The following is a 25,392-nucleotide window of genomic DNA, read 5'->3' as shown; positions in this document are numbered from 1 at the left end:
TTGGCAGGCGAGTTTTGTTTTCCAGGGAAAAGCGCCGTTGTTTGTGTTTGGAGGCCTGTGACTGGGAGTGGCCGGCTTGCTAATTGGAATCCACGATACGCAGCATGGTTCCCAGACCAGAGGTGGCACCAGTGCCAAGTCGGGCTGGTTTGATAGTACCAAGTGGCTCCGGAAATCTGCCATCCAGAAGCGGGGCAGCTTACTTTTGTTTGCCAGGGAAACGGGCCGAGCTTTGTTTCTGGGCGCCTATGGTTGGGAGTGACCTGCTAGGTCCTGAAAAGCTACGATAGGCAGGATGGTGACCAGACCCATGGTGGCACCAGTGCCAAGTTGGGCTGATTTGATAGTACCAAGTGGCTCCTGCAATCTGCCATCAAAAAGTTGGCAGGCGAGTTTTGTTTTCCAGGGAAAAGCGCCGTTGTTTGTGTCTGGGGGCCTGTGGCTGGAGTGGCCGGCTGGCTCCTTAGAATGAACGATACGCAGGATGTTTCCCAGACCTGAGGTGGCACCAGTGCCAAGTCGGGCTAGTTTGATGGTGCAAAGTGGCTCCTGCAATCTGCGATCCAGAAGCGGGGCAGCTTACTTTTGTTTGCCAGGGAAACGGGCTGAGGTTTTTCTCTGGGGGCCTATGGCAGGGAGGGACCGGCTGGCTCCTGAAAAGCTACGATAGGCAGGATGGTGACCAGACCCATGGTGGCACCAGTGCCAAGTTGGGCTGATTTGATAGTAGCAAGTGGCTCCTGCAATCTGCCATCAAAATGTTGGCAGGCGAGTTTTGTTTTCCAGGGAATAGCGCCGTTGTTTGTGTCTGCGGGCCTGTGGCTGGGAGTGACCGGCTGGCTCCTTAGAATCCACGATACGCAGGATGGTTCCCAGACCCAAGGTGGCACCAGTGCCAAGTTGGGCTGGTTTGACAGTACCAAGTGGCTCCTGCAATCTGCCATCCAGAAGCGGGGCAGCTTACTTTTGTTTGCCAGGGAAACGGGCCGAGCTTTGTGTCTGGGGGCCTATGGCTGGGAGTGACCGGCTGGCTCCTGAAAAGCTAAGATAGGCAGGATAGTGACCAGACCCATGGTGGCACCAGTGTCAAGTTGTGCTGGTTTGATAGTACCAAGTGGCTCCTGCAATCTGCCATCAAAATGTTGGCAGGCGAGTTTTGTTTTCCAGGGAAAAGCGCCGTTGTTTTTGTTTGGGGGCCGGTGGCTGGGAGTGGCCGGCTGGCTCCTTAGAATCCACGATACGCAGCATGGTTCCCAGACCAGAGGTGGCACCAGTGCCAAGTTGGGCTGGTTTGATAGTACCAAGTGCGTCCTGCAATCTGCCATCCAGAAGCGGGGTAGCTTACTTTTGTTTGCCAGGGAAACGGGCCGAGGTTTGTGTCTCTGGGCTTATGGCTGGGAGTGACCGGCTGGCTCCTGAAAAGCTACGATAGGCAGGATGGTGACCAGACCCATGGTGGCACCAGTGCCAAGTTGGGCTGGTTTGATAGTACCAAGTGGCTCCTGCAATCTGCCATCAAAACGTTGGCAGGCGACTTTGTTATCCAGGGAAATGCGCCGTTGTTTGTGTTTGGGGGCCTGTGGCTGGGAGTGGCCGGCTGGCTCCTTAGAATCCACGATACGCAGCATGGTTCCCAGACCTGAGGTGGCACCAGTGCCAAGTCGGGCTGGTTTGATGGTGAAAAGTGGCTCCTGCAATCTGCCATCCTGTAGCGGGATAACTTACTTTTGTTTGCCATGGAAACGGGCCAAGGTTTTTGTCTGGGGGCCTATGGCTGGGAGTGACCGGCTGGCTCCTGAAATGCTACGATAGGCAGGATGGTGACCAGACCCATGGTGGCACCAGTGTCAAGTTGGGCTGGTTTGATAGTACCCAGTGGCTCCGGCAATCTGCCATCAAAATTTGGCAGGCGAGTTTTGTTTTCCAGGGAAAAGCGCCGTTGTTTTTGTTTGGGGGCCTGTGGCTGGGAGTGGACGGATGGCTAATTAGAATCCACGATACGCAGGATGGTTCCCAGACCCAAGGTGGCACCAGTGCCAAGTTGGGCTGGTTTGATAGTACCAAGTGCGTCCTGCAGTCTGCCATCCAGAAGCGGGGTAGCTTACTTTTGTTTGCCAGGGAAACGGGCCGAGGTTTGTGTCTGGGGGCCTATGGCTGGGAGTGACCGGCTGGCTCCTGAAAAGCTACGATAGGCAGGATGGTGACCAGACCCATGGTGGCACCAGTGTCAAGTTGAGCTGGTTTGATAGTACCAAGTGGCTCCGGCAATCTGCCATCAAAATTTGGCAGGCGAGTTTTGTTTTCCAGGGAAAAGCGCCGTTGTTTGTGTTTGGGGGCCTGTGGCTGGGAGTGGACGGATGGCTAATTAGAATCCACGATACGCAGGATGGTTCCCAGACCAGAGGTGGCACCAGTGCCAAGTCGGGCTGGTTTGATGGTGCAAAGTGGCTCCTGCAATCTGCCATCCAGAAGCGGGGCAGCTTATTTTTCTTTGCCAGGGAAACGGGCCGAGGTTTTTGTCTGGGGGCCTATGGCTGGGAGTGACCGGCTGGCTCCTGAAAAGCTACGATAGGCAGGATGGTGACCAGACCCATGGTGGCACCAGTGCCAAGTTGGGCTGGTTTGATAGTACCAAGTGGCTCCTGCAATCTGCCATCAAAATGTTGGCAGGCGAGTTTTGTTTTCCAGGGAAAAGCGCCGTTGTTTTTGTTTGGGGGCCTGTGGCTGGGAGTGGCCGGCTGGCTGCTTAGAATCCACGATACGCAGGATGGTGACCAGACCCATGGTGGCACCAGTGCCAAGTCGGGCTGGTTTGATAGTACCAAGTGGCTCCGGCAATCTGCCATCCAGAAGCGGGATAACTTACTTTTGTTTGTCAGGGAAACGGGCCGAGGTTTGTGTCTGGGGGCCTATGGCTGAGAGTGACCGGCTGGCTCCTGAAAAGCTACGATAGGCAGGATGGTGACCAGACCCATGGTGGCACCAGTGCCAAGTTGGGCTGATTTGATAGTAGCAAGTGGCTCCTGCAATCTGCCGTCAAAATTTGGCAGGCGAGTTTTGTTTTCCAGGGAAAAGCGCCGTTGTTTTTGTTTGGGGGCCTGTGGCTGGGAGTGGCCGGCTGGCTCCTTAGAATCCACGATACGCAGGATGGTTCCCAGACCTGAGGTGGCACCAGTGCCAAGTCGGGCTGGTTTGAGAGTACCAAGTGCGTCCTACAATCTGCCATCCAGAAGCGGGGCAGCTTACTTTTGTTTGCCAGGGAAAAGGGCCGAGCTTTGTGTCTGGGGGCCTATGGCTGGGAGTGACCGGCTGGCTCCTGAAAAGCTACGATAGGCAGGATGGTGACCAGACCCATGGTGGCACCAGTGCCAAGTTGGGCTGATTTGATAGTAGCAAGTGGCTCCTGCAATCTGCCATCAAAATGTCGGCAGGCGGGTTTTGTTTTCCAGGGAAAAGCGCTGTGGTTTGTGTTTGGGGGCCTGTGGCTGGGAGTGACCGGCTGGCTCCTTAGAATCCACGATACGCAGGATGGTTCCCAGACCCAAGGTGGCACCAGTGCCAAGTTGGGCTGGTTTGATAGTACCAAGTGGCTCCTGCAATCTGCCATCCAGAAGCGGGGCAGCTTACTTTTGTTTGCCAGGGAAACGGGCCGAGCTTTGTGTCTGGGGGCCTATGGCTGGGAGTGACCGGCTGGCTCCTGAAAAGCTACGATAGGCAGGATGGTGACCAGACCCATGGTGGCACCAGTGTCAAGTTGGGCTGGTTTGATAGTACCAAGTGGCTCCTGCAATCTGCCATCAAAATGTTGGCAGGCGAGTTTTGTTTTCCAGGGAAAAGCGCCGTTGTTTTTGTTTGGGGGCCTGTGGCTGGGAGTGGCCGGCTGGCTCCTTAGAATCCACGATACGCAGCATGGTTCCCAGACCAGAGGTGGCACCAGTGCCAAGTTGGGCTGATTTGATAGTACCAAGTGCGTCCTGCAATCTGCCATCCAGAAGCGGGGCAGCTTACTTTTGTTTGCCAGGGAAACGGGCCGAGGTTTGTGTCTCAGGGCTTATGGCTGGGAGTGACCGGCTGGCTCCTGAAAAGCTACGATAGGCAGGATGGTGACCAGACCCATGGTGGCACCAGTGCCAAGTTGGGCTGGTTTGATAGTACCAAGTGGCTCCTGCAATCTGCCATCAAAATGTTGGCAGGCGAGTTTGTTATCCAGGGAAATGCGCCGTTGTTTGTGTTTGGGGGCCTGTGGCTGGGAGTGGCCGGCTGGCTCCTTAGAATCCACGATACGCAGCATGGTTCCCAGACCTGAGGTGGCACCAGTGCCAAGTCGGGCTGGTTTGATGGTGAAAAGTGGCTCCTCAAATCTGCCATCCAGTAGCGGGATAACTTACTTTTGTTTGCCAGGGAAACGGGCCAAGGTTTTTGTCTGGGGGCCTATGGCTGGGAGTGACCGGCTGGCTCCTGAAATGCTACGATAGGCAGGATGGTGACCAGACCCATGGTGGCACCAGTGTCAAGTTGGGCTGGTTTGATAGTACCCAGTGGCTCCGGCAATCTGCCATCAAAATTTGGCAGGCGAGTTTTGTTTTCCAGGGAAAAGCGCCGTTGTTTTTGTTTGGGGGCCTGTGGCTGGGAGTGGACGCATGGCTAATTAGAATCCACGATACGCAGGATGGTTCCCAGACCCAAGGTGGCACCAGTGCCAAGTTGGGCTGGTTTGATAGTACCAAGTGCGTCCTGCAGTCTGCCATCCAGAAGCGGGGTAGCTTACTTTTGTTTGCCAGGGAAACGGGCCGAGGTTTGTGTCTGGGGGCCTATGGCTGGGAGTGACCGGCTGGCTCCTGAAAAGCTACGATAGGCAGGATGGTGACCAGACCCATGGTGGCACCAGTGTCAAGTTGAGCTGGTTTGATAGTACCAAGTGGCTCCGGCAATCTGCCATCAAAATTTGGCAGGCGAGTTTTGTTTTCCAGGGAAAAGCGCCGTTGTTTGTGTTTGGGGGCCTGTGGCTCGGAGTGGACGGATGGCTAATTAGAATCCACGATACGCAGGATGGTTCCCAGACCAGAGGTGGCACCAGTGCCAAGTCGGGCTGGTTTGATGGTGCAAAGTGGCTCCTGCAATCTGCCATCCAGAAGCGGGGCAGCTTATTTTTCTTTGCCAGGGAAACGGGCCGAGGTTTTTGTCTGGGGGCCTATGGCTTGGAGTGACCGGCTGGCTCCTGAAAAGCTACGATAGGCAGGATGGTGACCAGACCCATGGTGGCACCAGTGCCAAGTTGGGCTGGTTTGATAGTACCAAGTGTCTCCTGCAATCTGCCATCAAAATGTTGGCAGGCGAGTTTTGTTTTCCAGGGAAAAGCGCCGTTGTTTTTGTTTGGGGGCCTGTGGCTGGGAGTGGCCGGCTGGCTGCTTAGAATCCACGATACGCAGGATGGTTCCCAGACCAGAGGTGGCACCAGTGCCAAGTCGGGCTGGTTTGATAATACCTAGTGGATCCTGCAATCTGCCATCCAGAAGCGGGACAGCTTACTTTTGTTTGCCAGGGAAACGGGCCGAGATTTGTGTCACGGGGCCTATGGCTGGGAGTGACCGTCTAGGTCCTGAAAAGCTACGATAGGCAGGATGGTGACCAGACCCATGGTGGCACCAGTGCCAAGTTGGGCTGGTTTGATAGTACCAAGTGGCTCCTGCAATCTGCCATCAAAAAGTTGGCAGGCGAGTTTTGTTTTCCAGGGAAAAGCGCCGTTGTTTGTGTTTGGAGGCCTGTGGCTGGGAGTGGCCGGCTTGCTAATTGGAATCCACGATACGCAGCATGGTTCCCAGACCAGAGGTGGCACCAGTGCCAAGTCGGGCTGGTTTGATAGTACCAAGTGGCTCCTGCAATCTGCGATCCAGAAGCGGGGCAGCTTACTTTTGTTTGCCAGGGAAACGGGCTGAGGATTTTCTCTGGGGGCCTATGGCAGGGAGGGACCGGCTGGCTCCTGAAAAGCTACGATAGGCAGGATGGTGACCAGACCCATGGTGGCACCAGTGCCAAGTTGGGCTGATTTGATAGTAGCAAGTGGCTCCTGCAATCTGCCATCAAAATGTTGGCAGGCGAGTTTTGTTTTCCAGGGAAAAGCGCCGTTGTTTGTGTCTGCGGGCCTGTGGCTGGGAGTGACCGGCTGGCTCCTTAGAATCCACGATACGCAGGATGGTTCCCAGACCCAAGGTGGCACCAGTGCCAAGTCGGGCTGGTTTGATAGTACCAAGTGGTTCCTGCAATCTGCCATCCAGAAGCGGGGCCGCTTACTTTGTTAGCCAGGGAAACGGGCCGAGCATTTTGTGTGGGCGCCTATGGCTTGGAGTGACCGCCTCGGTCCTGAAAAGCTACGATAGGCAGGATGGTGACCAGATCCATGGTGGCACCAGTGCCAAGTTGGGCTGGTTTGATAGTACCAGGTGGCTCCTGCAATCTGCCATCAAAATGTTGGCAGGCGAGTTTTGTTTTCCAGGGAAAAGTGCCGTTGTTTGTGTTTGGGGGCCTGTGGCTGGGAGTGGACGGATGGCTCCTTAGAATCCACGATACGCAGGATGGTTCCCAGACCAGAGGTGGCACCAGTGCCAAGTCGGGCTGGTTTGATACTACCAAGTTGTTCCTGCAATCTGCCATCCAGAAGCGGGGCAGCTTACTTTTGTATGCCAGGGAAACGGGCCGAGGTTTTTGTCTGGGGGCCTATAGCTGGGAGTGACCGTCTGGCTCCTGAAAAGCTACGATAGGCAGGATGGTGACCAAATGCATGGTGGCACCAGTGCCAAGTTGGGCTGATTTGATAGTACCAAGTGGCTCCTGCAATCTGCCATCAAAATGTTGGCAGGCGAGTTTTGTTGTCCAGGGAAAAGCGCCGTTGTTTGTGTTTGGGGGCCTGTGGCTGGGAGTGGCCGGCTGGCTGCTTAGAATCCACGATACGCAGGATGGTTCCCAGACCAGAGGTGGCACCAGTGCCAAGTCGGGCTGGTTTGATACTACCAAGTGCGTCCTGCAATCTGCCATCCAGAAGCGGGGCAGCTTACTTTTGTTTGCCAGGGAAACGGGCCGAGGTTTGTGTCTGGGGGCCTATGGCTGGGAGTGACCGGCTGGCTCCTGAAAAGCTACGATAGGCAGGATGGTGACCAGACCCGTGGTGGCACCAGTGCCAAGTTGGGCTGATTTGATAGTACCAAGTGGGTCCTGCAATCTGCCATGAAAAAGTTGGCAGGCGAGTTTTGTTTTCCAGGGAAAAGCGCCGTTGTTTCTGTTTGGGGGCCTGTGGCTGGGAGTGGCCGGCTGGCTCCTTAGAATCCACGATACGCGGCATGGTTCCCAGACCAGAGGTGGCACCAGTGCCAAGTTGGGCTGGTTTGATAGTACCAAGTGCGTCCTGCAATCTGCCATCCAGAAGCGGGGCAGCTTACTTTTGTTTGCCAGGGAAACGGGCCGAGGTTTGTGTCTCAGGGCCTATGGCTGGGAGTGATCGCCTGGCTCCTGAAAAGCTACGATAGGCAGGATGGTGACCAGACCCATGGTGGCACCAGTGCCAAGTTGGGCTGGTTTGATAGTACCAAGTGGCTCCTGCAATCTGCCATCAAAATGTTGGCAGGCGAGTTTTGTTTTCCAGGGAAAAGTGCCGTTGTTTGTGTTTGGGGGCCTGTGGGTGGGAGTGACCGGCTGGCTCCTTAGAATCCACGATACGCAGGATGGTTCCCAGACCAGAGGTCGCACCAGTGCCAAGTCGGGCCAGTTTGATGGTGCAAAGTGGCTCCTGCAATCTGCCATCCAGAAGCGGGGTAGCTTACTTTTGTTTGCCAGGGAAACGGGCCGAGTTTTGTGTCTGGGGGCCTATGGCTGCGAGTGACCGGCTGGCTCCTGAAAAGCTACGATAGGCAGGATGGTGACCAGACCCATGGTGGCACCAGTGCCAAGTTGGGCTGGTTTGATAGTACCAAGTGGCTCCTGCAATCTGCCATCAAAAAGTTGGCAGGCGAGTTTTGTTTTCCAGGGAAAAGTGCCGTTGTTTGTGTTTGGGGGCCTGTGGGTGGGAGTGACCGGCTGGCTCCTTAGAATCCACGATACGCAGGATGGTTCCCAGACCAGAGGTCGCACCAGTGCCAAGTCGGGCCAGTTTGATGGTGCAAAGTGGCTCCTGCAATCTGCCATCCAGAAGCGGGGTAGCTTACTTTTGTTTGCTAGGGAAACGGGCCGAGGTTTGTGTCTGGGGGCCTATGGCTGCGAGTGACCGGCTGGCTCCTGAAAAGCTACGATAGGCAGGATGGTGACCAGACCCATGGTGGCACCAGTGCCAAGTTGGGCTGATTTGATAGTACCAAGTGGCTCCTGCAATCTGCCATCAAAAAGTTGGCAGGCGAGTTTTGTTTTCCAGGGAAAAGCGCCGTTGTTTGTGTCTGGGGGCCTGTGGCTGGGAGTGGCCGGCTGGCTCCTTACAATGAACGATACGCAGGATGGTTCCCAGACCTGAGGTGGCACCAGTGCCAAGTCGGGCTAGTTTGATGGTGCAAAGTGGCTCCTGCAATCTGCCATCCAGAAGCGGGGTAGCTTACTTTTGTTTGCCAGGGAAACGGGCCGAGGTTTTTCTCTGGGGGCCTGTGGCAGGGAGGGACCGGCTGGCTCCTGAAAAGCTACGATAGGCAGGATGGTGACCAGACCCATGGTGGCACCAGTGCCAAGTTGGGCTGATTTGATAGTAGCAAGTGGCTCCTGCAATCTGCCATCAAAATGTTGGCAGGCGAGTTTTGTTTTCCAGGGAAAAGCGCCGTTGTTTGTGTTTGATGGCCTGTGGCTGGGAGTGACCGGCTGGCTCCTTAGAATCCACGATACGCAGGATGGTTCCCAGACCCAAGGTGGCACCATTGCCAAGTTGGGCTGGTTTGATAGTAACAAGTGGTTCCTGCAATCTGCCATCCAGAATCGGGGCAGCTTACTTTTGTTTGCCAGGGAAACGGGCCAAGGTTTTTCTCTGGGGGCCTATGGCTTGGAGTGACCGGCTAGGTCCTGAAAAGCTACGATAGGCAGGATGGTGACCAGATCCATGGTGGCACCAGTGCCAAGTTGGGCTGGTTTGATAGTACCAAGTGGCTCCTGCAATCTGCCATCAAAAAGTTGGCAGGCGAGTTTTGTTTTCCAGGGAAAAGCGCTGTGGTTTGTGTTTGGGGGCCTCTGGCTGGGAGTGGCCGGCTGGCTCCTTAGAATCCACGATACGCAGGATGGTTCCCAGACCAGAGGTGGCACCAGTGCCAAGTCGGGCTGGTTTGGTGGTGAAAAGTGGCTCCTGCAATCTGCCATCCAGAAGCGGGGCAGCTTACTTTTGTTTGCCAGGGAAACGGGCCAAGGTTTTTGTCTGGGGGCCTATGGCTGGGAGTGACCGGCTGGCTCCTGAAAAGCTACGATAGGCAGGATGGTGACCAAACACATGGTGGCACCAGTGCCAAGTTGGGCTGATTTGATAGTACCAAGTGGCTCCTGCAATCTGCCATCAAAATGTTGGCAGGCGAGTTTTGTTTTCCAGGGAAAAGCGCCGTTGTTTCTGTTTGGGGGCCTGTGGCTGGGAGTGGCCGGCTGGCTGCTTAGAATCCACGATACGCAGGATGGTTCCCAGACCAGAGGTGGCACCAGTGCCAAGTCGGGCTGGTTTGATACTACCAAGTGCGTCCTGCAATCTGCCATCCAGAAGCGGGGCAGCTTACTTTTGTTTGCCAGGGAAACGGGCCGAGTTTTGTGTCTGGGGGCCTATGGCTGGGAGTGACCGGCTGGCTCCTGAAAAGCTACGATAGGCAGGATGGTGACCAGACCCATGGTGGCACCAGTGCCAAGTTGGGCTGGTTTGATAGTACCAAGTGGCTCCTGCAATCTGCCATCAAAATGTCGGCAGGCGGGTTTTGTTTTCCAGGGAAAAGCGCTGTGGTTTGTGTTTGGGGGCCTGTGGCTGGGAGTGACCGGCTGGCTCCTTAGAATCCACGATACGCAGGATGGTTCCCAGACCCAAGGTGGCACCAGTGCCAAGTTGGGCTGGTTTGATAGTACCAAGTGGCTCCTGCAATCTGCCATCCAGAAACGGGGCAGCTTACTTTTGTTTGCCAGGGAAACGGGCCGAGGTTTGTGTCTGGGGGCCTATGGCTGGGAGTGACCGGCTGGCTCCTGAAAAGCTACGATAGGCAGGATGGTGACCAGACCCATGGTGGCACCAGTGTCAAGTTGGGCTGGTTTGATAGTACCAAGTGGCTCCTGCAATCTGCCATCAAAATGTTGGCAGGCGAGTTTTGTTTTCCAGGGAAAAGCGCCGTTGTTTTTGTTTGGGGGCCTGTGGCTGGGAGTGGCCGGCTGGCTCCTTAGAATCCACGATACGCAGCATGGTTCCCAGACCAGAGGTGGCACCAGTGCCAAGTTGGGCTGATTTGATAGTACCAAGTGCGTCCTGCAATCTGCCATCCAGAAGCGGGGCAGCTTACTTTTGTTTGCCAGGGAAACGGGCCGAGGTTTGTGTCTCAGGGCTTATGGCTGGGAGTGACCGGCTGGCTCCTGAAAAGCTACGATAGGCAGGATGGTGACCAGACCCATGGTGGCACCAGTGCCAAGTTGGGCTGGTTTGATAGTACCAAGTGGCTCCTGCAATCTGCCATCAAAATGTTGGCAGGCGAGTTTGTTATCCAGGGAAATGCGCCGTTGTTTGTGTTTGGGGGCCTGTGGCTGGGAGTGGCCGGCTGGCTCCTTAGAATCCACGATACGCAGCATGGTTCCCAGACCTGAGGTGGCACCAGTGCCAAGTCGGGCTGGTTTGATGGTGAAAAGTGGCTCCTCAAATCTGCCATCCAGTAGCGGGATAACTTACTTTTGTTTGCCAGGGAAACGGGCCAAGGTTTTTGTCTGGGGGCCTATGGCTGGGAGTGACCGGCTGGCTCCTGAAATGCTACGATAGGCAGGATGGTGACCAGACCCATGGTGGCACCAGTGTCAAGTTGGGCTGGTTTGATAGTACCCAGTGGCTCCGGCAATCTGCCATCAAAATTTGGCAGGCGAGTTTTGTTTTCCAGGGAAAAGCGCCGTTGTTTTTGTTTGGGGGCCTGTGGCTGGGAGTGGACGGATGGCTAATTAGAATCCACGATACGCAGGATGGTTCCCAGACCCAAGGTGGCACCAGTGCCAAGTTGGGCTGGTTTGATAGTACCAAGTGCGTCCTGCAGTCTGCCATCCAGAAGCGGGGTAGCTTACTTTTGTTTGCCAGGGAAACGGGCCGAGGTTTGTGTCTGGGGGCCTATGGCTGGGAGTGACCGGCTGGCTCCTGAAAAGCTACGATAGGCAGGATGGTGACCAGACCCATGGTGGCACCAGTGTCAAGTTGAGCTGGTTTGATAGTACCAAGTGGCTCCGGCAATCTGCCATCAAAATTTGGCAGGCGAGTTTTGTTTTCCAGGGAAAAGCGCCGTTGTTTGTGTTTGGGGGCCTGTGGCTCGGAGTGGACGGATGGCTAATTAGAATCCACGATACGCAGGATGGTTCCCAGACCAGAGGTGGCACCAGTGCCAAGTCGGGCTGGTTTGATGGTGCAAAGTGGCTCCTGCAATCTGCCATCCAGAAGCGGGGCAGCTTATTTTTCTTTGCCAGGGAAACGGGCCGAGGTTTTTGTCTGGGGGCCTATGGCTTGGAGTGACCGGCTGGCTCCTGAAAAGCTACGATAGGCAGGATGGTGACCAGACCCATGGTGGCACCAGTGCCAAGTTGGGCTGGTTTGATAGTACCAAGTGTCTCCTGCAATCTGCCATCAAAATGTTGGCAGGCGAGTTTTGTTTTCCAGGGAAAAGCGCCGTTGTTTTTGTTTGGGGGCCTGTGGCTGGGAGTGCCTGGCTGGCTGCTTAGAATCCACGATACGCAGGATGGTTCCCAGACCAGAGGTGGCACCAGTGCCAAGTCGGGCTGGTTTGATAATACCTAGTGGATCCTGCAATCTGCCATCCAGAAGCGGGACAGCTTACTTTTGTTTGCCAGGGAAACGGGCCGAGCTTTGTGTCACGGGGCCTATGGCTGGGAGTGACCGTCTAGGTCCTGAAAAGCTACGATAGGCAGGATGGTGACCAGACCCATGGTGGCACCAGTGCCAAGTTGGGCTGGTTTGATAGTACCTAGTGGCTCCTGCAATCTGCCATCAAAAAGTTGGCAGGCGAGTTTTGTTTTCCAGGGAAAAGCGCCGTTGTTTGTGTTTGGAGGCCTGTGGCTGGGAGTGGCCGGCTTGCTAATTGGAATCCACGATACGCAGCATGGTTCCCAGACCAGAGGTGGCACCAGTGCCAAGTCGGGCTGGTTTGATAGTACCAAGTGGCTCCTGCAATCTGCGATCCAGAAGCGGGGCAGCTTACTTTTGTTTGCCAGGGAAACGGGCTGAGGATTTTCTCTGGGGGCCTATGGCAGGGAGGGACCGGCTGGCTCCTGAAAAGCTACGATAGGCAGGATGGTGACCAGACCCATGGTGGCACCAGTGCCAAGTTGGGCTGATTTGATAGTAGCAAGTGGCTCCTGCAATCTGCCATCAAAATGTTGGCAGGCGAGTTTTGTTTTCCAGGGAAAAGCGCCGTTGTTTGTGTCTGCGGGCCTGTGGCTGGGAGTGACCGGCTGGCTCCTTAGAATCCACGATACGCAGGATGGTTCCCAGACCCAAGGTGGCACCAGTGCCAAGTCGGGCTGGTTTGATAGTACCAAGTGGTTCCTGCAATCTGCCATCCAGAAGCGGGGCCGCTTACTTTGTTTGCCAGGGAAACGGGCCGAGCATTTTGTCTGGGGGCCTATGGCTTGGAGTGACCGCCTAGGTCCTGAAAAGCTACGATAGGCAGGATGGTGACCAGATCCATGGTGGCACCAGTGCCAAGTTGGGCTGGTTTGATAGTACCAGGTGGCTCCTGCAATCTGCCATCAAAATGTTGGCAGGCGAGTTTTGTTTTCCAGGGAAAAGTGCCGTTGTTTGTGTTTGGGGGCCTGTGGCTGGGAGTGGCCGGCTGGTTCCTTAGAATCCACGATACGCAGGATGGTTCCCAGACCAGAGGTCGCACCAGTGCCAAGTCGGGCCAGTTTGATGGTGCAAAGTGGCTCCTGCAATCTGCCATCCAGAAGCGGGGTAGCTTACTTTTGTTTGCCAGGGAAACGGGCCGAGTTTTGTGTCTGGGGGCCTATGGCTGCGAGTGACCGGCTGGCTCCTGAAAAGCTACGATAGGCAGGATGGTGACCAGACCCATGGTGGCACCAGTGGCAAGTTGGGCTGGTTTGATAGTACCAAGTGGCTCCTGCAATCTGCCATCAAAAAGTTGGCAGGCGAGTTTTGTTTTCCAGGGAAAAGTGCCGTTGTTTGTGTTTGGGGGCCTGTGGGTGGGAGTGACCGGCTGGCTCCTTAGAATCCACGATACGCAGGATGGTTCCCAGACCAGAGGTCGCACCAGTGCCAAGTCGGGCCAGTTTGATGGTGCAAAGTGGCTCCTGCAATCTGCCATCCAGAAGCGGGGTAGCTTACTTTTGTTTGCTATGGAAACGGGCCGAGTTTTGTGTCTGGGGGCCTATGGCTGCGAGTGACCGGCTGGCTCCTGAAAAGCTGCGATAGGCAGGATGGTGACCAGACCCATGGTGGCACCAGTGCCAAGTTGGGCTGATTTGATAGTACCAAGTGGCTCCTGCAATCTGCCATCAAAAAGTTGGCAGGCGAGTTTTGTTTTCCAGGGAAAAGCGCCGTTGTTTGTGTCTGGGGGCCTGTGGCTGGGAGTGGCCGGCTGGCTCCTTACAATGAACGATACGCAGGATGGTTCCCAGACCTGAGGTGGCACCAGTGCCAAGTCGGGCTAGTTTGATGGTGCAAAGTGGCTCCTGCAATCTGCCATCCAGAAGCGGGGTAGCTTACTTTTGTTTGCCAGGGAAACGGGCCGAGGTTTTTCTCTGGGGGCCTGTGGCAGGGAGGGACCGGCTGGCTCCTGAAAAGCTACGATAGGCAGGATGGTGACCAGACCCATGGTGGCACCAGTGCCAAGTTGGGCTGATTTGATAGTAGCAAGTGGCTCCTGCAATCTGCCATCAAAATGTTGGCAGGCGAGTTTTGTTTTCCAGGGAAAAGCGCCGTTGTTTGTGTTTGATGGCCTGTGGCTGGGAGTGACCGGCTGGCTCCTTAGAATCCACGATACGCAGGATGGTTCCCAGACCCAAGGCCGCACCATTGCCAAGTTGGGCTGGTTTGATAGTAACAAGTGTTTCCTGCAATCTGCCATCCAGAATCGGGGCAGCTTACTTTTGTTTGCCAGGGAAACGGGCCGAGGTTTTTCTCTGGGGGCCTATGGCTTGGAGTGACCGGCTAGGTCCTGAAAAGCTACGATAGGCAGGATGGTGACCAGATCCATGGTGGCACCAGTGCCAAGTTGGGCTGGTTTGATAGTACCAAGTGGCTCCTGCAATCTGCCATCAAAAAGTTGGCAGGCGAGTTTTGTTTTCCAGGGAAAAGCGCTGTGGTTTGTGTTTGGGGGCCTCTGGCTGGGAGTGGCCGGCTGGCTCCTTAGAATCCACGATACGCAGGATGGTTCCCAGACCAGAGGTGGCACCAGTGCCAAGTCGGGCTGGTTTGGTGGTGAAAAGTGGCTCCTGCAATCTGCCATCCAGAAGCGGGGCAGCTTACTTTTGTTTGCCAGGGAAACGGGCCAAGGTTTTTGTCTGGGGGCCTATGGCTGGGAGTGACCGGCTGGCTCCTGAAAAGCTACGATAGGCAGGATGGTGACCAAACACATGGTGGCACCAGTGCCAAGTTGGGCTGATTTGATAGTACCAAGTGGCTCCTGCAATCTGCCATCAAAATGTTGGCAGGCGAGTTTTGTTTTCCAGGGAAAAGCGCCGTTGTTTCTGTTTGGGGGCCTGTGGCTGGGAGTGGCCGGCTGGCTGCTTAGAATCCACGATACGCAGGATGGTTCCCAGACCAGAGGTGGCACCAGTGCCAAGTCGGGCTGGTTTGATACTACCAAGTGCGTCCTGCAATCTGCCATCCAGAAGCGGGGCAGCTTACTTTTGTTTGCCAGGGAAACGGGCCGAGTTTTGTGTCTGGGGGCCTATGGCTGGGAGTGACCGGCTGGCTCCTGAAAAGCTACGATAGGCAGGATGGTGACCAGACCCATGGTGGCACCAGTGCCAAGTTGGGCTGGTTTGATAGTACCAAGTGGCTCCTGCAATCTGCCATCAAAAAGTTGGCAGGTGAGTTTTGTTTTCCAGGGAAAAGCGCCGTTGTTTCTGTTTGGGGGCCTGTGGCTGGGAGTGGACGGATGGCTCCTTAGAATCCACGATACACAGCATGGTTCCCAGACCAGAGGTGGCACCAGTGCCAAGTCGGGCTAGTTTGATGGTGCAAAGTGGTTCCTGAAATCTGCCATCCAGAAGCGGGGCAGCTTACTTTTGTTTGCCAGGGAAACGGGCCGAGGTTTGTGTCTGGGGGCCTATGGCTGGGAGTGACCGCCTGGCTCCTGAAAAGCTACGATAGGCAGGATGGTGACCAGACCCATGGTGGCACCAGTGCCAAGTTGGGCTGGTTTGATAGTACCAAGTGGCTCCTGCAATCTGCCATCAAAAAGTTGGCAGGCGAGTTTTGTTTTCCAGGGAAAAGCGCCGTTGTTTGTGTTTGGGGGCCTGTGGCTGGGAGTGGCCGGCTGGCTCCTTAGAATCCACGATACGCAGGATGGTTCCCAGACCAGAGGTGGCACCAGTGCCAAGTCGGGCTGGTTTGATAGTACCAAGTGCGTCCTGCAATCTACCATCCAGAAGCGGGGCAGCTTACTTTTGTTTGCCAGGGAAACGGGCCGAGGTTCGTGTCTCAGGGCCTATGGCTGGGAGTGACCGGCTGGCTTCTGAAAAGCTACGATAGGCAGGATGGTGACCAGACCCATGGTGGCACCAGTGCCAAGTTGGGCTGGTTTGATAGTACCAAGTGGCTCCTGCAATCTGCCATCAAAAAGTTGGCAGGCGAGTTTGTTATCCAGGGAAAAGCGCCGTTGTTTGTGTTTGGGGGCCTCTGGCTGGGAGTGGCCGGCTGGCTCCTTAGAATCCATGATACGCAGGATGGTTCCCAGACCAGAGGTGGCACCAGTGCCAAGTCGGGCTGGTTTGATGGTGAAAAGTGGCTCCTGCAATCTGCCATCCAGAAGCGGGATAACTTACTTTTGTTTGCCAGGGAAACGGGCCGAGGTTTTTGTCTGGGGGCCTATGGTTGGGAGTGACCGGCTGGCTCCTGAAAAGCTACGATAGGCAGGATGGTGACCAGACCCATGGTGGCACCAGTGCCAAGTTGGGCTGATTTGATAGTAGCAAGTGGCTCCTGCAATCTGCCATCAAAAAGTTGGCAGGCGAGTTTTGTTTTCCAGGGAAAAGCGCCGTTGTTTGTGTCTGGGGGCCTGTGGCTGGAGTGGCCGGCTGGCTCCTTACAATGAACGATACGCAGGATGGTTCCCAGAGCTGAGGTGGCACCAGTGCCAAGTCGGGCTAGTTTGATGGTGCAAAGTGGCTCCTGCAATCTGCCATCCAGAAGCGGGGTAGCTTACTTTTGTTTGCCAGGGAAACGGGCCGAAATATTTGTCTAGGGGCCTCTGGCTGGGGGTGGCTGGCTGGCTCCTGAAAAGCTACGATAGGCAGGATGGTGACCAGACCCATGGTGGCACCAGTGCCAAGTTGGGCTGGTTTGATAGTACCAAGTGGCTCCTGCAATCTGCCATCAAAAAGTTGTCAGGCGAGTTTTGTTTTCCAGGGAAAAGCGCCGTTGTTTGTATTTGGGGGCCTGTGGCTGGGAGTGGCCGGCTGGCTCCTTTGAACCCACGATACGCAGGATGGTTCCCAGACCCAAGGTGGCACCAGTGCCAAGTCGGGCTGGTTTGATACTACCAAGTGCGTCCTGCAATCTGCCATCCAGAAGCGGGGCAGCTTAATTTTGTTTGCCTGGGAAACGGGCCGTGGGTTTTGTTTGGGGGCCTATGGCTGAGAGTGGCCGGCTGGCTCCTGAAAATCCACGCTAGGCAGCATGGTTCCCAGATGCAAGGTGGCACCAGTGCCAAGTCGGGCTGGTTTGATGGTGCAAAGTGGCTCCTGCAATCTGCCATCCAGAAGCGGGGCAGCTGATTTTTGTTTGCCAGAGAAAAATTCCGTGGATTGTTTTTGGGGGCATATTGCTGGGAGTGGCCGGCTGGCTCCTTAAAATGCTCGATACGCATGATGGTTCCCAGGTCCAAGGTGTCACCACTACCAAGTCGGCCTGCGGTTTTAGTATCAAGTTCATCCTGCAATTTGCCATCCAGAAGAGGGGCAGTTGAGTTTTGTTTGCCAGAGAAACGGGCCGAGGTTTCTGTTTGGGGACATATGGCTGAGAGTGGCCGGCTGGCCCCTGAATATCCACGATACACAGCATGGTTCCCAGATCCAAGGTGGCACCAGTGCCAAGTTGGGCTGGTTTGATAGTACCAAGTGTCTCCTGCAATCTGCCATCCAGAAGCGGGGCAGCTTACTTTTGTTTGCCAGAGAAATAGGCCTAGGTTTTTGTCTGGGGGCCTGTGGCTAGGAGTGGCCGGCTGGCTCCTAAGAATCCACGATACGCAGGATGTTTCCCAGACCCAAGGTGGCACCAGTGCCAAGTCGGGCTGGTTTGATAGTACCAAGTGGCTCCTGCAAACTCCATCAAAAAGTTGGCAGGCGTGTTTTGTTTCCAGGGAACAGCGCCGTTGATTTTGTTTGGGGGCCTGTGGCTGGGAGTGGCCGGCTGGCTCCTTAGAATCCACGATACGCAGGATGGTTCCCAGACCCAAGGTGGCACCAGTGCCAAGTCGGGCTGGTTTGATTACACCAAGTGGCTCCTGCAATCTGCCATCCAGAAGTGAGGCAGCTAAGTTTTGTTTGCCAGAAAAAAGGGCCGTGGTTTTTGTTGGGGGCCTGTGGCTGGGAGTGGCCGGCTGGCTCCTTAGAATCCACCATACGCAGGATGGTTCCCAGACCCAAGGTGGCACCAGTGCCAAGTCGGGCTGGTTTGATAGTACCAAGTGGCTCCTGCAATCTGCCATCCAGAAGCGGGGCAGCTGAATTTTTTTTGCCAGGGAAATGGGCCGTTGTTTGTGTTTGGGGGCCTGTGGCTGGGAGTGTTCGGCTGGTTCCTGAATATGTACGATACGCAGGATTGTTCCCAGACCCAAGGTGGCACCAGTGCCAAGTCGGGCTGGTTTGATGGTGCAAAGTGGCTCCTGCAATCTGCCATCCAGACGCGGGGCAGCGGATTTTTGTTTCCATGAGAAATGGTCCGTGGTTTGTTTTTGGGGGTATATGGCTGGGCCTGGCCGGCTGGCTCCTTAAAAAGCTCGATATGCAGGATGGTTCCCTGACACAAGGTGGCACCAGTGCCACGTCGGGCGGTTTTCGTAGTACAAAGTGCGTCCTGCAATTTGCCATCCAGAAGAGGGGCAGTTGAGTTTTGTTTGCCAGAGAAAAGGTCCGTGGTTTGTTTTTGGGGGCATATGGCTGAGAGTGGCTGGCTGGCCCCTGAAAATCCACGATACACAGGATGGTTCCCAGATCCAAGGTGGCACCTGTGCCAAGTCGGGCTGATTTGATAGTACTAAGTAGCTCCTGCAATCTGCCATCCAGAAGCGGGGCAGCTTACTTTTGTTTGCCAGGGAAACGGGCTGAGGTTTGTGTTTCGGGGCCTATGGCTGAGAGTGACCGGCTGGCTCCTGAAAAGCTACAATAGGCAGGATGGTGACCAGACCCATGGTGGCACCAGTGCCAAGTTGGGCTGGTTTGATAGTACCAAGTGGTTCCTGCAATCTGCCATCCAGAAGCAGGGCAGCTGAGTTTTGTTTGCCAGAGAAAAGGGCCTTGGTTTGTGTTTGGGGGCATATGGCTGGGTGTGGCCAGCTGGCTCCTTAAAATGCACGATATGCAACATGGCTCCCAGACCCAAGGTGGCACCAGTGCCAAGTTGGGCTGGTTTGATAGTACCAAGTGGCTCCTGCAATCTTCCATGATCACGTGGAGAAATACTTTCTGGTTTCAGCCTCATGCTCTTTCTTCTCTCCCTCAACTTCTCTATCACCTCTCATCTGGTTCACATGCGCTGTCTTCAAGGTCCACAGGCTACTTTTCACAGAATCTTCTGGCCTGATGAAGTAAGAATGATGAATAGAACAGAGCTGGGATCTATTTTCCAGTTTGGATAAAATGCATTCTGCACACAAATCCAAGGAGAACGGGCTGCCCCGATGCCCAGAAAATCTTTCACTCCTGCTAGTGTTCTACGTCAACCGCAACTTAGTCTGAAAGAAAAGCTTTTTCTCTGAGAGCATCTGAGAGGTTTGCATGAAGCACTGATATCTGACATATGCAATTTTGAATAGGAGAGGAAAAAGAAAATGGCAAGGAGTTTTTAATTGTAGTGGTTTCAATTTTAATTTCCGTGCACTTTTTCAAAACTTGTCAGCTCAAATGCCCATCAACATCTTTTAGTCATCTGTAAGTCAGTATTCATATAAAATGTGCTTCAAATCCAAAGAATTTCAAATTTGCACTCCAAGCTTCTATGCCTAGATTTATGATTTCCTACACATATTAGATGAAAGGAAGGCCTTTTTTACTGTGGGAGTGCTGGAACACTGGAACAGGTTGCCCAGAGAAGTTGTGGGTGTCCCATCCCTGAAAGTATTCAAGGTCACCTTGGACGGGGCTTGGAGCAGCAACAAAGGAGAAGCTTGATGGTAGAGAAACAAAGTCGGACTATAGAAGAAACTCGGATTGAAGTATAGGATCAAGTTTTCTCTCAGCTCTTGGGGTAAATTCAAAGTTGTACAAAATGACATTTATCTGTGCTATTCACTACTGTAACAGAAAGTTTCATGAAAACTGTACAGAAGATAGTAAATTTTAAAAGAGATAAGAATTACAGCATAAAATCCATGGGATAGGTTACAACATGAGACACTCTCTAAGAGAAAATCTCTGTGTTTCAGCACTTCATCGGGGTAAGATTTCATGAAGTGCCAAAGAAGGCGGCAAAATATCATTCGGGACATTATTTACTGGAATTCAGCCTGGCCATTAGTAGGAACTGCCTTTGAACATATCATGTAGATATACCACACACGCTTTCCCTTCACTGAAAAATTACTGTTTACAACAAATAAGCAATTGACGATCAAAATTGATTGAAAGCATCTTAAACATGTCAAGTATTTCATTGTAGATGATCTGTGATCCAAATGCTTCTTCCACCTTCGAGAGGGACAGAAGAATTCTTCCATATCATGATGGTTTAAAATTGTATCAACCAATGTTTTCTGCTGAAAAGATATCATCTATTTTTTTCTATTTTTGGAAGAAAATATTCCTAGACATACAACAGGTGAGAACTAAGTAATTTTAAAGAAACAAATGAAATGAAAATATTCTGTAAATAGAATGAAATGAAAAGCTGTGTTTTAAATAGGAGCTAAATATTATACAGAATTTTTGTACCAGGCATTTGAATTACTGCACCAGCTCTTTTGCCCATCAAGAGAGGCATTTAGCATTTCAGTCTTTTCCAAGGTGTTCATGATCTGCTATGCTGATCTCTGTGTGTGCCTAGGTGTGTGTGGAGGGGGGGGCATATGAAGGGGAGTGTGTATGTTTGCTTTACAATTGTTGTGGCAGATTCATGCCTCAGCTCCACATTTTGTTTTAAAAAGGTCACACCGAGTGGATATGAAGTTTACTATCAACAAGAGATCGATTCCCAAATCATCCATTTGACTCTCCCTTATAAATCATGTGCTTTGTTGCATATTTTATCAAATATACTTTCAAGCCAGATGGAGGAAGGAGGATGTGGGAATCCCTCCACCATCTTGCAACTTTTATGTAAGTAGGTTTTCAAGAAAATCATCATTTCTCTTTTAAATATGTCTGGAACAGGCATGATGGTAGTGTCAACCTGTTGGAGTTTTTGTTGCTGGAAGAAGTTGTACAAAAGGATTGGTTTTTACATTGACCAGTTACTGAATCAAGCGCAGGAATACATTGGAAATTTAGCTGGGGGTTCCTTTTCCCAGCAGACTACTTCTAGAACGAGCTTGTACACTGAAGCTGACTCTTTTGCTCTCTTTTTGTTTCTTTCCTATTTTCTTGGCTTCTTTGCCACTATCTAGACAATTTTGGAACTTTGTTCCCAACTAAAATGGTTTCAATAGTCTGATTGTGATCATACATTTTTACAAGGAATTTTTAAAATCTTTCCTCGAGTCCAGAAAGTCAAGGACTTAGATCTTTTTCTTCCCTTATCAATATTGCCATGAAATTGATAAATAAAGACCAACTCTTTATTTTTGTTTTTAACCCACGTAGATAATTCCCATCCATTAATCCATTTTGTGGACCAATAGCTGCCATTCTGATGGAAGCTGTCACTTCTTAACAATAGGCATTCTGTGACTATGTTGACTGCACTTTGGGTGAAGATCCTAACTGGTCTTAGATATACATAGGGAGAAATTTGCTCAGCCAGTGTCAGTCTTAAGCATGCGTATCAGAAGATCTTTCTAGAGCTGGGAATTTTCCCATGAAAGGGATTCAGTTAGGGAAGAGACACTTGTGCCAGAGTTTTACATTCTTCTTGAACACTGCTTAAGGAACTTAGATGCCATGTCCATTTGGATCTCTGTCTGCACAGAACTTTGTCATGCCAGCGCTTTGAAATGCATCTTGAAGAGAATTCACTAGCACAGAATGAAAGAGAGTGGAAGGGGTTGGTGGGGCTAACCAGGCCCAACCCCCCTGCCTAAACCAGGATACCTAGAGCCTCTTGCCCAGGATTCTATCTGGGTGTACTTTTAATGTCTTCAAAGATCCAGGCTCCACAATCTTTCTGGGCAGTCTGTGCCGTGGTTCAGTCACCCTGACAGTAAAGAAACATTTACTGATGTTCAAAGGCAATCTCCTGTATTTCAGTGTGTGCCCACTGCCTCTTGTCTTTTCCCTCAGCATCACTGAAAAGACACTGATTCCCTCCCCTTTGCACTATTGCTTCCATATGTATGTGTGATGCCATGTAGAGGTATGTCAAAAACCTCCCTGAAGCCCAGGCAGATAATATTCCCTTCATCTACCAGTCAAGTTGATTCATCAGAGGAGTTTAAAGTGATGTTCAGCATGAAATTCCCCTGAAAAATCATGCTAACTACATTATTTGGTCATCTGTCATGTGCCTGGCAAGGATTTCCAGGAAGAGCTGCTTCATCAACTTCCTGGGGATAAAAAAGAGGCTGGCTGGTTTGTACTATGGCGAGTCCTCTTAATTGCCTTTTTTGAAGATGGGTGTCATTTGCTACCATCCACTCTTTAGCTCCTCTTCTCATCTACACCTCGGCAAAAAGCTTTTCCACTATGTCTGGCTAGGAAAAACTGTGCCAGCACAGAAAACATCTCCCATCGTGTTCTAGAAGTTGCACGGATGTCTGCCAAGTGTTTGGCAGGAAGAAAAGAAAAGTTGTCCAAAACAGCTTCCAATCGAATGTTCCTGTGATTGGAAAAGTCAGGAGAGTGCAAAGGTACTGTTTTCTATCAGTTGGCAAGGTGCGCACACAATCCCAGTGTTGTACAGCTTGCTTCTTCACCTTCCCGAAGCTGCCGCTCTCGCCGGCTGCCGGAGCCCAAGAAGCGGCTTCTTCGCGCAAAGACGATTGTGCCGCTCACAGGGCTCTCCTTAGCGCGGCTTCTGCCGAAAGACGCCCGGCAGCGGCTCTTACCTCCGGAGAGCATCCTACCTTCGTCTTTCGCGTCTTTTGTAGTCTACATCTTAGCAAAACGCTTTTCCACTATGTCTGGCTAGGAAAAACTGTGCCAGCACAGAAAACATCTCCCATCGTGTTCTAGAAGTTGCACGGATGTCTGCCAAGTGTTTGGCAGGAAGAAAAGAAAAGTTGTCCAAAACAGCTTCCAATCGAATGTTCCTGTGATTGGAAAAGTCAGGAGAGTGCAAAGGTACTGTTTTCTATCAGTTGGCAAGGTGCGCACACAATCCCAGTGTTGTACAGCTTGCTTCTTCACCTTCCCGAAGCTGCCGCTCTCGCCGGCTGCCGGAGCCCAAGAAGCGGCTTCTTCGCGCAAAGACGATTGTGCCGCTCACAGTGCTCTCCTTAGCGCGGCTTCTGCCGAAAGACGCCCGGCAGCGGCTCTTACCTCCGGAGAGCATCCTACCTTCGTCTTTCGCGTCTTTTGTAGTCTACATCTTAGCAAAACGCTTCTCCACTATGTCTGGCTAGGAAAAACTGTGCCAGCACAGAAAACATCTCCCATCGTGTTCTAGAAGTTGCACGGATGTCTGCCAAGTGTTTGGCAGGAAGAAAAGAAAAGTTGTCCAAAACAGCTTCCAATCGAATGTTCCTGTGATTGGAAAAGTCAGGAGAGTGCAAAGGTACTGTTTTCTATCAGTTGGCAAGGTGCGCACACAATCCCAGTGTTGTACAGCTTGCTTCTTCACCTTCCCGAAGCTGCCGCTCTCGCCGGCTGCCGGAGCCCAAGAAGCGGCTTCTTCGCGCAAAGACGATTGTGCCGCTCACAGTGCTCTCCTTAGCGCGGCTTCTGCTGAAAGACGCCCGGCAGCGGCTCTTACCTCCGGAGAGCATCCTACCTTCGTCTTTCGCGTCTTTTGTAGTCTACACCTCGGCAAAAAGCTTTTCCACTATGTCTGGCTAGGAAAAACTGTGCCAGCACAGAAAACATCTCCCATCGTGTTCTAGAAGTTGCACGGATGTCTGCCAAGTGTTTGGCAGGAAGAAAAGAAAAGTTGTCCAAAACAGCTTCCAATCGAATGATCCTGTGATTGGAAAAGTCAGGAGAGTGCAAAGGTACTGTTTTCTATCAGTTGGCAAGGTGCGCACACAATCCCAGTGTTGTACAGCTTGCTTCTTCACCTTCCCGAAGCTGCCGCTCTCGCCGGCTCCCGGAACCGAAGAAGCGGCTTCTTCGCGCAAAGACGATTGTGCCGCTCACAGGGCTCTCCTTAGCGCGGCTTCTGCCGAAAGACGCCCGGCAGCGGCTCTTACCTCCGGAGAGCATCCTACCTTCGTCTTTCGCGTCTTTTGTAGTCTACATCTTAGCAAAACGCTTTTCCACTATGTCTGGCTAGGAAAAACTGTGCCAGCACAGAAAACATCTCCCATCGTGTTCTAGAAGTTGCACGGATGTCTGCCAAGTGTTTGGCAGGAAGAAAAGAAAAGTTGTCCAAAACAGCTTCCAATCGAATGTTCCTGTGATTGGAAAAGTCAGGAGAGTGCAAAGGTACTGTTTTCTATCAGTTGGCAAGGTGCGCACACAATCCCAGTGTTGTACAGCTTGCTTCTTCACCTTCCCGAAGCTGCCGCTCTCGCCGGCTGCCGGAGCCCAAGAAGCGGCTTCTTCGCGCAAAGACGATTGTGCCGCTCACAGTGCTCTCCTTAGCGCGGCTTCTGCCGAAAGACGCCCGGCAGCGGCTCTTACCTCCGGAGAGCATCCTACCTTCGTCTTTCGCGTCTTTTGTAGTCTACATCTTAGCAAAACGCTTCTCCACTATGTCTGGCTAGGAAAAACTGTGCCAGCACAGAAAACATCTCCCATCGTGTTCTAGAAGTTGCACGGATGTCTGCCAAGTGTTTGGCAGGAAGAAAAGAAAAGTTGTCCAAAACAGCTTCCAATCGAATGTTCCTGTGATTGGAAAAGTCAGGAGAGTGCAAAGGTACTGTTTTCTATCAGTTGGCAAGGTGCGCACACAATCCCAGTGTTGTACAGCTTGCTTCTTCACCTTCCCGAAGCTGCCGCTCTCGCCGGCTGCCGGAGCCCAAGAAGCGGCTTCTTCGCGCAAAGACGATTGTGCCGCTCACAGTGCTCTCCTTAGCGCGGCTTCTGCTGAAAGACGCCCGGCAGCGGCTCTTACCTCCGGAGAGCATCCTACCTTCGTCTTTCGCGTCTTATGTAGTCTACAACTCGGCAAAAAGCTTTTCCACTATGTCTGGCTAGGAAAAACTGTGCCAGCACAGAAAACATCTCCCATCGTGTTCTAGAAGTTGCACGGATGTCTGCCAAGTGTTTGGCAGGAAGAAAAGAAAAGTTGTCCAAAACAGCTTCCAATCGAATGTTCCTGTGATTGGAAAAGTCAGGAGAGTGCAAAGGTACTGTTTTCTATCAGTTGGCAAGGTGCGCACACAATCCCAGTGTTGTACAGCTTGCTTCTTCACCTTCCCGAAGCTGCCGCTCTCGCCGGCTGCCGGAGCCCAAGAAGCGGCTTCTTCGCGCAAAGACGATTGTGCCGCTCACAGTGCTCTCCTTAGCGCGGCTTCTGCTGAAAGACGCCCGGCAGCGGCTCTTACCTCCGGAGAGCAT

The sequence above is a fragment of the Melospiza melodia genome, chromosome 6 (assembly GCF_035770615.1).
Source record: "Melospiza melodia melodia isolate bMelMel2 chromosome 6, bMelMel2.pri, whole genome shotgun sequence".
In the NCBI taxonomy this organism is placed as follows: domain Eukaryota; kingdom Metazoa; phylum Chordata; class Aves; order Passeriformes; family Passerellidae; genus Melospiza; species Melospiza melodia.
This window is presented reverse-complemented; position numbering follows the sequence as displayed.